Raw genomic sequence first — 15959 nt, 5'->3', positions numbered from 1 at the left:
TTCTTAATCCCATCACATTTTCCACCCACCCCTCCAAAACAGAAACAGACTCGTATATGCATAGAACAGATGGTTGCCAAAAATTATTTTTTTAAAAATCTTGATATTTAAGTACACATGTTTTTTCATGTTCTGTGTGAAAAAAAAATGGCAGGTGTATATAAAGTACTTCTGCTGTAAATCAAGGTATAATGGTTGTTTCAAAGAAAAGCATTTGTAAACTTACTTAAGCTTTGTGCTGTACTAGACACTTTTTTCATGGAAAAACATTTTTACTTGAAAGATAGACTGAGAGAAATTATAGTTATTCAGATTTGGGTATTTGGCAGATATTTCTTGGAAATGGTTGAATTGAACATGTCACTTTAAGAAAAAACCAATTGACAAGCATTTGTTGCCAATGTTAAAATTTGAGTTTTCTAGTAAAAATTAGAACTTTGGGTAACTTGCAACAAATCACCATGTTCTTGATATCTTCCTATTGCTTACAGACTTTTCTAATGAAACTGGTGGTGATGGTAACAAGTATGATGCATTTCTGATTCTGGTTAGTGAATTGTATCAATAGTTGCATAACTCAATGAACCAATATTTTCCAAAAGATCAACGTACTTTGTTACAAATAATGCATGGCTAAAAGATACATTCAAAGTATGAGCTAAATCAATGAACATTAATAAATAAAATATGAAAAGTTCTTTGATATGCTTTCAGAATCCACATTGCAGCAAAACTGGTCTAGTTTTTGTGTTATATCAAAGAAGAATATGTACACTTGTACAAAAAGGTCATTAAAATGCTCCTTCCTTTTTCATCTACAAACTCATGTGAGGCTAGGAATATTTCTCCTATTACAACTAAAATGATACATCACAACAGAATCAATGAGGAAAATGGATATGAGAATCCAGATATCTTCTATTAAGCCAGACATTCAAGAGGAAGATTTGCAAAAATGCAAAACAATGTCACTCTTCCCACTATTTTTGGTAAATTAGTTGCATCTTATAAAATATGTTATTTATATTAACCTATAATAGATTTATTATTATTTTAAATGGATTAATACATTAATATTTTAAAATATCAATTTTTAACATTTAATATAATACATATTGATGGACACAACCCATATAAATGAAAGCTCTTGAGATCCTAAATAATTTTTAAGAGTTTAAAAGGCACCTGAAACCAAAAAAACTTGAGAATTGCTGATTTCAGGAATTTGATTAATTGCTGATTTTCAGAATGCTGATTTTGAGGAATTTTTACTTCTTGCCGGTGTCTGAAGTTCCAGACACTTGGAATCTATTTTGTTGTGTTTGCAGTGTTCGGTTCCTGAAACCCTTCCTTTTTTAGTATTAAGAATCTCACCCAAATCACATTCTTCGGTGAAAACAGAAGCCTATAGGGCCCGGAAAAGCACCATATCCTTGGAGAAAAAGCTGAGCAAAAAAGCCAGCAAAGGAAGATGAGGTAAAAATATAGTCTTCTTTTATTCCCAATGGTCAGTCCTAGTGGCATGTATGAAGATTATAAATCTCATAGCAAGAAACCTGAAATGAGAAACTGAGGCAAGATATACCTTTTCGGTGAAGGGATTAGGAAGCAGCTGGTAACCACAAGATGGCCTCAGGGTTTTCTGAAAATTAATTTGGGGAACTTATTCAATAATGTTGTAAAGATTTTGTTGGGTATCCGATGGACATGAGTCCTATTTGGGAGACCACCTCAGAGATAATGTGGATGCCTGATCATGGCATTGTACACCAGAAGCTAAACATTAATGAATGCCAACTATAAATTTATATATATAATGTGATGGCTCGGTGTGAAGTCGGAGGGATAATGGATGGGGGGAGGGAGGTTCACAGTGTGAGGGATATAAATGATAAACGTCTAAGTATTACCTTGTCTTGTACACCTGAAACTAATAAAAAAAAAGATATACCTTTTCCTTATCCCTTGTCCTTTTGCTCATTGTTCGTGGCTTTGATTATATGGAAACCAAATAGATCACCAAGAATTTAGGGGAATCTCATCATTCATGTAAATTCAAAACATGTACACTAAACCAGCAACTTATGTAGCTGAAGGCAAACTCTTTATATGGAAATTCTCTGAAATACCTTTCTTTGGAAATTCACATTCTGTGAGACTAACCATTTCCCTTTTCAGGACTGCAGGTTCCTCAGAGAGGGTCTTAAGAAGTTGCCCTGTGCTGATATCTGTCTTTAACACAAACCTCTGGGATTCAGAAAAAATGAACCCCTCTTCCACCTACAAAACTTTTTTTTTTCATTGAAGAAAGATACTTCAGTATATGACACAAAAATGTTTTAATGAAAAATATGCAAAAATTAAACCCCTAGAGACTAATTTATTCCTACTCATGAAGATTCATTTCCTCTTTCATTTTACTGATTAAGATTTTAAGTACTCTTTTGAGAAAAACAATACTTTTGAAATTACCCTCTATCTTCACTCTTGCTGTTACTGCCCTAACCCATGCTCTTATTACCTTAAATTTAAATTACTGGTACATCTTCCAACAGGGCCTTCCACTTCCTGTATCTCCCCCTTCTCTAATCAATTCTGTGCACCTTTGTCTCAGCAATGTTTTAGGGAGTGAGTGGTAGAAAAAATGCTGGGCTCTGGAGACATACAGATTTGGATCTGAATCTTGCCTCTCCCACTTGTTGTAGGATCTTAAGGAAGTTGATTAACCTCTGTACTTCAATTCACTCTTGGATAAGCTAGGTGATAATAATAGTCCCTGCTCCATAAGATGATTCTGAGGATTATGTGGTATGATGTGTGTAAATTGTCTAGAATGATGAGCAGTATATAGAGAATACTGAAAAAATGAGTTTCATCTCCTTCCGTCAGCTCTCTTTAAAACCCTTCAAAGACTTCCTGTATCCTATGGCTTCTATACTCCAAGATTTTCTTTGCGTGGGTCTACCCTCCAAGCTTCTTTTCCCATTCCCGAACATGCCCTATGCTTTGATCAAAAGTTTGTCCTCACTATCACATGAATAGTACATGCTTACTCTTAATTTACAAGTCTGACAATTAAGTTTATGAACTAGTTGCAACCATGTTGCTAACCTTTTTTGATATCAGAAGAATTATTCGTTATAAATTTGTACCAACTGGACAAACAGTTAACCAAGTTTACTATTTAGAACTGCTGAAAATGTTAGATGAAAATGACCTGAACTTTTTGCTAACAATTCATGGCTCTTGCATAACAAAAATGCACTAGCTCACACAGCACTGTCTGTAAGGGAGTTTTTAGCCAATAAACAAATAACTGTATTAGAACACCTCCCTACTCACCTGATCTGGCACCCAATGACTTCTTTCTTTACCCACAGATAAAGGAAATATTGAAAGGAAGACACTTTGATGACATTCAGGACATCCAGGGTAATACAATGACAGCTCTGATGGCCATTCCAGGAAAAAAGAGTTCCAAAACTGCTTTGAAGGGGGACTAGGTGCTGGCATTAGTGCATAGCTTCTCAAGGGGAGTACTTTGAAGGTGACTGTAGTGATATTCAGCAATGAGGTATGCAACACTTTTTCTAGGATGAGTTCGTAAACTTCATTGCCTGACCTCTTATGTCCTTGGCAATATTCTTTCTCTCTTTTGGAAATCCTTGCCTTCTTTCCTCTGTAAGCTGGTATTTGCCAAATTTGAGACATCCAAATATTCCTCCAATGTTTGTACTATTTCTGCTTACCCTCTCCTTTTCATTTGTGTGTGTGTTTGTTAAATCACATTTTTTAAAGCTTAGAAACCTATTTTAGCTTCATCGTAAGTAATATTATCCATAAAATCATAGATTTGAAGTACTGATTGTATTACATTATAAATCCTTAAAATAAATGTATAAGTTGAAAAATTTTAAATAGTTATTCCTTATGCCACCAAAAATAACCTTGCACACCTCCAGTGGGACGTGTTCTACCCATTGGGAATATTGCTCAAACTAACTTGTCTATTGAGCAAGGATCAGCCAACATTCCCAAACAGGTTCAGCCCATAGTGAACTCATCTTAACTTTCATGTAACTTAACAACAAGTCATATACTATACTGTGTTTTTTAATTATTTTATGAGTGATCAACTTGTCACTTAAAGTTGACTCTTAAAGCATAGGGGTCATATTTTATTCTTTTGAATTCCACCTTTGTCACTCAGTATTCAACAAAATTGCCCATTGTTGTAGCTCTTTAAGTACTTGTTGAATGATTAATTTCAAACAAAGTTCAGGGATACTCTGTGGTTATAGAAGCAGATATGGAAAACTCCTGAAGACAGTTTATCTAAAGCAATTAATGTTCACTAGTTCTAATGCAGAAGGAATTGAGGTCACAGTTCACTTTTTTTTTTACTTTTTTGTTCCACTATTGTTCCAGAAAGGATTGAAGATGGTTTGCAAGGCTACATACTATTATGTGGATAAAAAATTATATATGGATAATAAATTCATCAATATATTATCCACATAAATGGATAATAAGGTTTAAAATAATAAAGAAAAACTGGGCAAGAACATAATAATAGAACTAAGAAAGAGTATAATCAAAAAAAGAACACCATGAAAAGATCTCCAAACTTGCTAACAGTAGACTATAAATTAGTTCCAGGTTTTTCAGCAGACCATGTAAAAAGAGACACAACACTATTATCAGTATCCATAAGAATCAAGTCAAACCTATTATTAGTAAAAATCTAGTTCTTTTTAATACTAAGATCAGGTAGTACTCTTGGGGCTCCTAGAAAATAAAGTATAGTACAATGAATAATTTCTTTAATAGCTGTCACTGTTAGAGAAGACCTAAAAGCCTCTGGAGCATCAACTCAAACTTTTCCCAGCCTCCGAGAGATACAATGCACCGGTTATAATAAACTTCCCTCTAAACATAGAGGGAAAATAAGAGTTCAGGACTATGGGCAAAATGGAACAGCTGTAGTATTTTTTTAGACTCTTATGACTGGATATTTATTACTTGCTTTGAAGTGATAATAATTCCTAGACCATCAGTCACCCTCAATAATTAGCGGATTCTCTCCTAAAAGTCAATCAGAGATTATTGTTAAATTATTAGCTGTTTTTGTTTGTCCACAGTTTTGCTCCTTTTAATTAACATTCAAACTTTATCTAAGTTGAAATGTTCTTTGCCTAAATTGGGTCGTTACTTCTGAGCTACTTTTGCTTCCCTTTTTAGGGCCAATGAAAGGAGAGTATACTTGCATGCACGAGAGAAATGAGGTAAGCTGACAGACTTTCTTCTTAACAATGTTGAGGTATTGTCTGTGAAATAACGGTGGGAGGTAGTAACAATAGCTAATTGTGAGGAAAGGGTTCCTTTTCTCTTTGTGTCCCAGGGTTTGGCTTTAACACTCAACAGATCTGGAACTTTCTTTGTCCAGAGTAGGATCATGCACTAGGAAAACTGGCTCATGGGACCTCAACTCACAAGGGATGGATTTGTACCAGAAAGCCAATTTAATAATTTATAGTAAAGAACAGAACTGCCAAATGGACTGAAATGTGTGTTGGCCTGTCAATATATTCTCCTTTCAGTAAGGATGCCAAGTCAGAATACTAAATTAACAACAGATTGGAGCTGTATAAATATATGAAATCAGAATTAAGAAGGGGATTGCAAGGTCAAGCATGTTTCATTTGATATAACTCAGCTAGGATGGATATACTCTCCTTTTGCCAGTTCTCACAAGCCATGGCCTTTTCATCAGTCAGTTAAAACTCTTAGTTTCTAGTGCTAAAAGTGTTTCTTTTCCATCTCTTCATGTCTTTGAAATTTGTATTAGACATTTCTGAGTGTTGGACATGGCTGCATCCAGTTTTCAGAGGGCTCTGGTTTTATAAGGAGAACTTGTTGCAGATCCAGGTTGCCCAACTACAAAAATGTTGTCATCCATTTGCTTATTTATTCAATCTTATCCATAAATCCAAATGCTATTGTTTAACCTAACACACAATATTTTATTTTTCTCCTTTGCTATGCATATTACCCAGAAGTCTGTTTGCAGCTCCAGGCCATGGTGTCTGAATGTGGTTCTCTTACTTGCCCACAGAGGTTTGTGTTGTTTGCAAGCCTTGTTTCTCAGAGCTATTCTCAAACTTTGCTCACACTGTAGTTCCTAAGAGTAATCCTTTCTTCATTTGCATACTTAAAAAATCCTTGTGGACTTTATACATAAAAACCAAAATCGTAGTAAACTGTAGGGAGACTCAGTGATCAACACTGTTCATTTATTTATTCATTCATTATTTTAATATTTATTTTTTCATACATTCCCTCACTTATTTATTCAACAAACATTTATCAAAGTGACTTGTTCTGGACTGGTTGGGAATACAGAGGTGAGTCAGACATGATCTTAGCCCTCAAGCAGTTTTCAGTATACCAAAAGGGATAAGAAATGTACAGAAATAACTAAACTATACATTAAACTATGAGCCTTGAGAGATGAGAGGTTGAGGGAAATGCACTCCAGATGGAGGGAACAGCTTAAGCAAAGTTAATCTTACTGCTGTTACTTCTGACTTTTCTTGAGGCTTCTTCACCCTTTGCCCCTCAGACTTATAGAAATTGCAACTTTCTTGTTCTTGGGTAAACTCCCTTCAGATTTTGCTTCAAAATCCCATTTTGCCATGGAGCCTACTGGAATCTAGTGAGACAGATAGCCATGTGGGTTGTGGTGGAAGGAGATAAGGTGAGAAACAGTGAAGAAGACTGATATACAGTCATTGCTTGACTTTGCACAACCTTTGGCTCCATGCTCTTTGAATTTCTCTGCACCAATGAAATAAAGCTTCAGTAGCGTCATCTGTTCAAGGAACTTACCTTCAGTCTGTGTAAATAAGGTTTCTGTGGTGAGACACCAAACGCACTCAACTTCCTCTTTCAACAACAAATTTGTCAGCTATCAGCAGGATCCGTACCACTTAGAGTTAGACTTTTGCACCCCCAGCTCCCTGCAAAGAAACAAGAGTGCTAATTCCAGCAAGGCTCCAGGGTAAGTTACATCTTAGTATTTGGGAATTGGTGGTTTCATGTGGGAATATCAGTGGTGGTATAAATGTCTAGGACAGTGGCAGATGTGGGACTAGTGTCCAAGTTGAAAATGGTCCCTGGTTCCTCATTTCAGACATCTTATAGAAGGAGTGATGGTGATTTTCCTTGAGTCTGACTAGAGCATATATTTAGGGTTAATGCTATCAGTCCCAAACATGACACAGGAGCATGGAGTCTGTGACAGAGTTCACTCTTTGCTGAGGGCTCTTTGTTACTTCATCAACTTGGGAGGATGACACAAAGTGGTAAGAAAAGAGTGTGTTTCTGAGACTCATTGGAACAATTTGACATATTCAGACAGAAAAAAGAGGACTTGAATTTCCACTCTATATTATTTATTTAGCTGCATAATGAAGACAAATTTTTATGTATAAGCTCCTTGCTTTGGTAAGTTTAGCTTTCACAGATATAGCAACAGATAGTAAATTCTATCAAGAGAGAAGGAAAGAATGTCAGATCATAGATTTTGGAGCTGAAAGAGCTCTTTAAGATCTAAATCCCTCACGATACAGATGTGAAAACTGAGAGACAGTTAAGACACTTAGAATCACTCAGCTAGTTAGTGGGAACAAGAACTAGAAACTGTGTCCTCTAAATTATGTCCTTTTCCCTATAATAGCCTGTACCTACCAGACAATACTGTAAATGTATTTATAACTATGTTGGATTTTAGGTTAGGAAAGGAGAAAATATCCTAGTGGTAAGCTCTGGTAAAATGATTTCAGAGTCTGTTCAGGGGCCTTTCTCGATCATTTGAAAGGTGATTTTTGACCCACGCTAGCCATACTGGATAGCAGAGCGACCAAAGAGAGGCACCTGTCTCTCAGTGATTATTGTTCTCATTACTCTGAGTGTTAACAGCCTCTCTGGTTCAGAGTTAAGATGACTGAGTCAAAAAGGAACTCCCAGTTGGGGAGTCCTTGAAGGTGGACTGTGCATGCCAGTTGGTACCAGGATCATTTGGTATAGAATGAAAACAAGGTTTGTTGTGCTTTTTGGGGGGAGTAATCTCAGTCCCAAGAATTCTGCAAGTGGAGACATTTTTATGTTTATTGTTCAAAATGGATGTGGGGAGTCATGACCATTTCCATTAATAGAGGAGTTTCTCTTAGCAATTGTAAAATTATTCACTGTTAAAAAATGTGATATGCTGGTGCACTGAGGCAGGAAATGGCCTGAAGTACACAAATAATTAGGTCATGCATTCAGGGTAACTGTCTTTGCAATTGTTCCTGTTGAACACAGGTCCTTCTTTGGTCAAAAGCAGATCATTCTGTGGCTCACCTGGGAAAGATGTTGATTTCAAGTTGTATAGTCTGCTCATATCCTGGCAGTGGTGGAGCATAAGATGTCTAATGAGCATACTTCTGGGTGGTTTGGAGTGGCTCTTCATAACTCAATTGGTGTCCTAAGATGCAGGGATGTCTATTGCCTTCTGTCACAGCTCTAGCAAAGAAGACAGAGCTGTCTCTTGTGAAACTACCCTTTATAAGAGTTATAACAATCAGGACAATGACTGGCAGGTAGTCTATGCTTTATTTAAAAATATTTAGTCAAAAGTCTACTTCAAGCCAGGTCAGGGATTTTATTGGGAAGTTTTCATCTATTTTGATTCACATGCATCACAGCAAGAGTGATGAAGTAGATGGATCAATACACAGAAAGTAAAGTTCAAGTCTTGCCAGTGACTCACTGTGTGGCTTTAAGCAAGTTGCTTTATTTTTCTGGCTCTCAATATTCTAACCTATAATAAGGGGAAAGCTTGGAATAGATGGTCTTTAATTTCCTTTCTAGCAATACAATGATTTGACTCTAGGCTCGTAGGTGCCTGAGAAGAGTTATTTATCATGAAGTGGTATATAACGAAACTATAGTAGGGAAATCTAACTAAAGGGGACCTTCTGGAAATATAGTCTATATCTCAATGGGAACCCAGTAACCTTTGCCAAGGGACATTATATTTCTTTCAGAATAATGTTATCATGAGAGCCTCATTTTTTAGACCACAGGCAAGTATTTTACAAGTAATTTTCTTTTTTCAAATGATAAAACCAAACAACAAACAAAGGAAATAATTCTGAAATCTGATTTCCTTAATGACAGTGTCACTCAATCAGTATTTCTCAATCTTTTAAAACCATGGTTCCCTTTGAAAAACATTTGAAAACTATCACTATAAGATTATTGCAGACTTGCCTCCCTAGGACCAGATCCTGGACTCCTGGAAAAGCCTACTCCATTGCATTAACATTTTCCAAGTATTGTGTGCCCAACAGCCAAAAATATTTTGAAGATCTGTACTTTCACCAGTTTGTATTATAGGGAGAATTTCAAATACATTGACTACAATACGGAATATTATTTTTTTCAAGTAACACATGTTTTCCACTGTTCCACTATGAGAATTATTGTTTTAGTCTGCTAGCCATCTCTCACAGCTACACATTTGGGGAGATTTCATGAACCCAGAAAAGTCCAGAATTCAACCAAAGGCCCATGGAGATTGAGTAATTGGGAAATGAACTGATATTTATTCAATGTCTACTGTGTACCAGACATGAAAATAGGTACTTCATATACATTTTTCATTTAATCTTCACAACAATCTATGTTGCAGGTACTGTGATCCTAATTTTATAAATGAGGGAACTGAAGCCCAGAGATATGAAGTGAGCTGTTTCAGGCTAGAGAGCTGATAACTAAGTCATGATATGACCCCAGGTCTGCTCAAAGAACATGATGTTTTCCACCCCGAAAATGCTGCCCCAACTGCAAAAATGACATCTAATCAGGCCTCTTTTAAAAATTATTTATAAAGGTGCATGCATGCGAGTTCAATTCAAATTTGGTTAGTTTGTGAATAGTCTAATGTTTTTTAACTCATTTTAAGGATTAAAAATAACTTTCACTTCTAATTTATAGAAAAAAAAGTGTGCACTTGCAGAATATATCCAAATCTTCGTGGGTTATATAAAGTTGATTTTAATTAATTCAGGAAACCACAGAGTTCCAAATTTGAGTTGCTCTTCGTTGGCTATGGTTGTAAGTGATTGAATGAAGGACACCATATCAATGGGGTCAGACTGACTTGGGTAATTCATGTGAGACTTTTGTGGTTGAAAGAAGAAAAAGGTAAGATAAGGCAATACAAGGTAGATTCCCAATGGCCTGCCAAGGTTGTCCTCTAGGGAAGTGGGAAGGTTTCCCATCAGCAACTTTTCCCAATTGAATTTTCCTTTATCCCAAAATGACAAGCCCACATACTGGCACTGCCATCAAAGAAAATAGGAGAAGCAAATTTGATGAACATGTTCACTTAGTGGTATTAGTGACTTAATGATGAGGGATTAAAAGAAGGGCAATTAAAAGGATAAAGCTTTTTAGAGTTCTACTAGAAAAAGAGCAGTCCCTTTGATGCCAGAGGCCTAGGTCCCACCCCCCTCACTGTCATTTGCTAACCTTATGTCTTCAGGTAAATGAAGTCACTTATTTTGAGTCTCAGCTTCCTGACTTGTACAATGAGGATGACATTATCTGACCTTATTATTTACAATATGTACCTTTAGTGATGATTAACAGCAATTATAGATATAATAATGCTTTGTAAAGTATAAATCAGCAGGTGGGTTGAGATGTTTGTGGCTACACTAATCATGGCAGTGTTAGTGCTGGTACTATTACTTAGGGGCAGGGGTTGAGAGGAGCCATGTTGCTAAAGTCAAGCAAGTTAGAACAGGAAAGGCATAAAAGCTCATCCAGTTCAAATTGTCTTATTTTAACGATGAGGGAAATTAAACCCACAGAATGGAAGGGGTTTAGCAGGGCAACACAAATATCTGGATATTTACTAGAATTAGTATTAGTATTGAAATAATTAATTTGTATTTGAATAATTAATAGTAAAACTAGTATTTAAATAATTAATAGTCAAATTAGTATTTGAATAGTTACTAGAATCCAAGTGTCTTAGTTCCAAATCCAGTGCTCTTTTCAAGAAGTTCTAATGCTTTTGAGTATTCCCCATTCTACAACATACTGTCATATTTAGCTCACTGTTATAAAGAAATTTTTTCAGTCTTCTACACATAGCTATATTATGGTTTGGAATCACAGAAAAAACTCCATAAAGATCTCTGGTTTTGATACAACCCTACCCTGACACCTGGTGAGCAGTCACATACCATATATACATAGTTATAAAAGTATTAGAAATAGAACCAGGAATTATAGCTTCTTCATCTTTGAAGAACACTCTTATCCACAGAAATCCCTCTTTAAAATATCTGTGCATACAATAAGTTGTTTGGATAAGAAGAATTTCTTATCCAAACTCTGCTCATCCATTTCTCTGCTCATGAAGAGCCTCATTACAATTGAAATAATAATAACTGTGACTTTTCAAAAGATACTTAATCGTGCCGAGCCTCCATTTTCCGATCTGTAAAGGGGTATGCTAATAATTAACTTAGAGCTCTTACACGGATTAAAGATAACATATTAATAGCACTTAGCTAGTGATTGGCAGGCTGCATGTGGAAACTCCTTGGATTTAGTATTTCACCTAGACTTAGGAATCTGGTACAAATTCTGATGTTACAATAATATAAGCTCACTTTGGTTGTACCTTTGTGAAACCACAGTATTGAGGTAGTTGGTTAAGAAGAAAAGCTGCCTTTGTGTAGATGTTATTGGTACTTACTAAGCTCTTGAACTCAGTTTCATTTAATCATATTTAAATACCTGACATAAGTCTGTGTTCTGAAACAAATTTTAGGTATTTCATAAAGTGAAGTGTTTAATGACCAAATTCTCATTTAAGTTTATGGGATTCCTGTTGGATTTGAAATAAAAAGCTGAGATTGTAGTCTTTGAAACTCTTAAGTGTCCAGATATATTAGACTCTATCTTCATTATCCTTGCCCTGCCCATATTTTCCTCAGTAGCATAGGGAAAAAGACTATGGCTGTTGCTTGGGAGAGTAGCTCATGAGAGAGATTAGAAGTAAAACTGCCTAACGCTTAGCTAATAATATGTGTCTATTCTCCATATACTTACCTTTACAAATCAATGTGTATGAACTGAGCCCCTATTATGTGCCTAACCCTCTGCTAAGCAAAGTAAAGAGTATAAAAGTCTAAGATACAGAGACTTCCCTCAGAGAGAGATTTTCATTGTGTGGCCTGTAAGTCCACTAAGAGTACAAAAAAGGAGGAAGTTATAATAGGATTGTCCAGGGCAAGGAAAAGATGAGAATTGAGATAGGACCTTAAAACAGGAGTAAAATATTGACCTCTGAGATGGGATCAAGGAAGAAAGGAGTTTGTTGGAGTTTTAGTCATAGTTTTATACCAATCTTCATTAACAGGAACATCCTTAGAGCCACACATTAAAAGTAAATCTTATTGGCTCAAAGATGGTAGCGGATTTTTTGCTCTGATTATCACCTTAGAACTCTGTGCTGGTCATTCCCTTTAAGGTTTAGAGCCTGTCACCAGATTCCTCTTTCAAGATAAGAGGTATCCCTCTTCATGGTCCTGGTATTTGGTGTAGGCAGTGTGTACCCTGGACACAGTATTGCACACTGGAGAAAATAGTGCACACTGGAGAAACCAAAAGCATCTACTTCTTTAATGATTGGTATCAGAATCACTGGGAACTCTGCTCTCATATCTGTCTGGGTGGTCCACAAACACAGAGTTAGGGGTCTGTAGTATATGCTGAAGATGTGGCATTTTCACAGGTTATAATTTTGTTGACCTTTATTGTCTGTGTGGTCATAGTTAGCTGAATTGGTTATGCAATATTAATGAGGTTAAATTCCTGGGGTTATTCCCTACATAGGCTAGTTAACATCAACTATTTAAATATGTTTAGCTTTGTTTTAGGGTTAGAAAGAAAGACAGTGATAAAGAAATTCAAGACATGACCTCTGACTTAACAAAACTCACAGCCCAGTGTGGAGAGATCCATAAATAATTAAAAATATACGAGTTATCATAAGGCAGATTATTTGTTCAGTTAAAGACATTTACTGAATGACTAGGTGCCTATCATTCTGCTGGGCTCTGGAGATTTAAAGATAAGTGAGACATGGCCTTCACTTTCAAAATGTCCATGGTTGAGTTAGAAATACAGATACATAAATGGAAAACTTTAATCTAATTCAGTGAGCATATTGTTAAAACAATTCCTGTGGTGACATGGTAGCCCAGATTTGCATTTTTATACATCATTTTGGTAGCAAAGTAGAGAATATATTTTAAGAGGACAATCTTTGAGTCAGTAGATCAATTAATCAGTATTTTAATAATAGAGATAGAGAGAGGAGAAAGAAAGAGGGAGCAAGAGAGGGAGGTAGATTAATTAATAAGTGTATTACGGAGAGAGAGAGAGAGAGAGAGAGAGAGAGAGAGAGAGAGAGAGAGAGAGAGAGAGAGAGAGAGAGAGAGAGAACATGGTTGATTGAATGAAAGAGAAGAAGAGGTCTAGGATTTTTCTGAGGATTCTGGGTCTTGTAACTGGGTAGATTGTGGTGGATATATAAAAGGAAAGGTCAGGGAGTATGATGAGTTTAATTTTGTACATATTTATTTTGAGGTGCCTGGGAGACATTCAAATGGGGAATCTTAGCTGGAAGTTGGACATACAGGTTTAATATCTGAGGAGAGGCCATGCCTAGACAGAGAGACATGAGAATCATCAAGATATGGCTGGTAATTGAAGCCATGAAAGTGAATGATGTTAGTTAGCACTGGGATGCTGAATAAGAAGAGAAGATGCAGACCTGAGGATAACGGACATTTAAAGGATGCACAGATAAAAAAGAAAATGTGAAAGAGACTCAGTATGAAAGGATATACATTTAAGAAGGAGAATCAAGAAAGAGTTGTGGTTAAGAAGCCAAGTGACAGGATCATTTCAAAAAGATGGAAGTGCTCAGACTGTGTCCATGGCAGCAAAAAAGTCATGCATGATTCAGCAGCATGACGGTCATTTGTCATCTTTGCTAAAGCAGTTTCAGTGAGGTTTTGAGGGAATGCATGCTACCTTGGAGTGCATTGAAGAATGGATATATATATATGGCCGGCCCGGTGGCTCAGGTGGTTAGAGCTCCATACTCCTAACTCTGAAGGCTGCCGGTTCGATTCCCACATGGGCCAGTGGGCTCTCAACCACAAGGTTGCCAGTTCAATCCCTGGAGTCCCTGAAGGGATGGTGGGCAGCGTCCCCTGCAACTAGCAATGGCAACTGGACCTGGAGCTGAACTACGCCCTCAACTACGATTCAAAGGACAACAACTTGACTTGGAAAAAAAAAACAACAAAAAAAGAATGGATATAAAGTAAGGAAAAGTAAACAATCAGTGTAAACAACTATTGTGAGTTTATTTAAGAAGAGACGGAAAGTGACAAAGCTAGAATAAGATGCATAGACAAGATAAGATTATTTCAGGGGCTGGAGCGACTTGATGACAGAGATCTGACTGAGAATGAAGGAGAGAATGATGATCTAGGAGTAAAAGGGATCAATTAATGAGAAATAGAAGGGATTAAGAACATGAGAATTCATCTTGAGCAACAGGAAAGACAGCTGTGTTGAGAAGTAAGAAAGATGTAGCTGCACATAAGATTGTGTGTGTTGGGAGGGGACAATGGATGAAATTGAATTGCTTCTCACCAAATAAGCTAAATTTTCTCTGTGATTTAAGAAGTAAGATCCTCTGCAGAAAAAAACATGGGGGATTGGAGAAGAGGAGAGAAGAAGCTTTAGTAGAGTTGTGAAGGTGCTGAATGGCCACCATGGGAATAGGAGAAGATGCTAATCAGAGGTGTGCAAAAGGAGGCTGGAGCAAAATAATCTTAGACTGGAGATCATAAATTTCTAGTTTGGGCATTCCAAATAGATCCTGATACTTTTAATAGGATAATTTAGCAGTTAGGACAGTTAAAAAAAAAAAAAAGACTGAACTTGTTCTGGGATTTAGGCCTTGCCAGGCTGGTGCAGCGGAAGAATGGCAAATAAGGAAGTTAAGGGTTCTAATATGAGAGTAGTTATGTTGATCATGTAATCTAGGCTGGGTAGGGGAGGAAGTTATATGAGGAAGGATGCTGGGTAAGAGCAGGAGAAATGGAAAGATTTTGAATTTGAAGGTCTCTGGGAGTGTATATTTCAACCTAGTATGGTGCAATTTACAGTGTAGCTGAGTGATAATGTCAGAGAAATAAAACCATTTGTAGAGTCAAAAATTGATGAAGCTTGGCAGATAGTACAAATTTGAAAACCTTGGAAAAGAGTACTTCCTTGGAATAAGAAAGAGGTGAATTGACTCAGATTGTCAGGAGCCATGAATGCTGTGAGCTGCTGATTTGAAAGAGCTTTGGAAAAGTGCAAAACTGTGATATCTTTTTATATTCCACATGTTTTAAAAACTAAATTAGCTTTGACTCCTCAGTTAAACAGTCTCCAAAACTGGTCAATTCTATTTCTGATTTTTATTTGAGATTGTAATGTCCCTACTATAAGTCCAGAGCTTATTTTTTATTATCCCAACTGTTGCAATAATAGGATGACAAGCTATCCTGTTTGCCCTGCCCTGTCATGGTTTTAGCACTAAAAATTCTATGTCCCAGGAAACCTTCAGACCTAGGCAAACCTGGAATGTTGATCACCCTACAAACTTCCAAATGATTTGGACTTCTTGTCTCTGTTTTTCCATCTTTTTAATCCATCATCCACACTGTTGCCAAAGTGATCTTTCTAAAACACAACTATGGCAATATCACATCTATTCCCAGAATCCTTCAATGATTCCCCATAAAACCCTTCATGATCTGGTTATA

Source organism: Rhinolophus hipposideros, assembly GCF_964194185.1.
Source record: "Rhinolophus hipposideros genome assembly, chromosome: X".
Classification (NCBI taxonomy): domain Eukaryota; kingdom Metazoa; phylum Chordata; class Mammalia; order Chiroptera; family Rhinolophidae; genus Rhinolophus; species Rhinolophus hipposideros.
The sequence above is the reverse complement of the archived record's forward strand: the minus strand, read 5'-3'. Positions refer to the sequence as shown.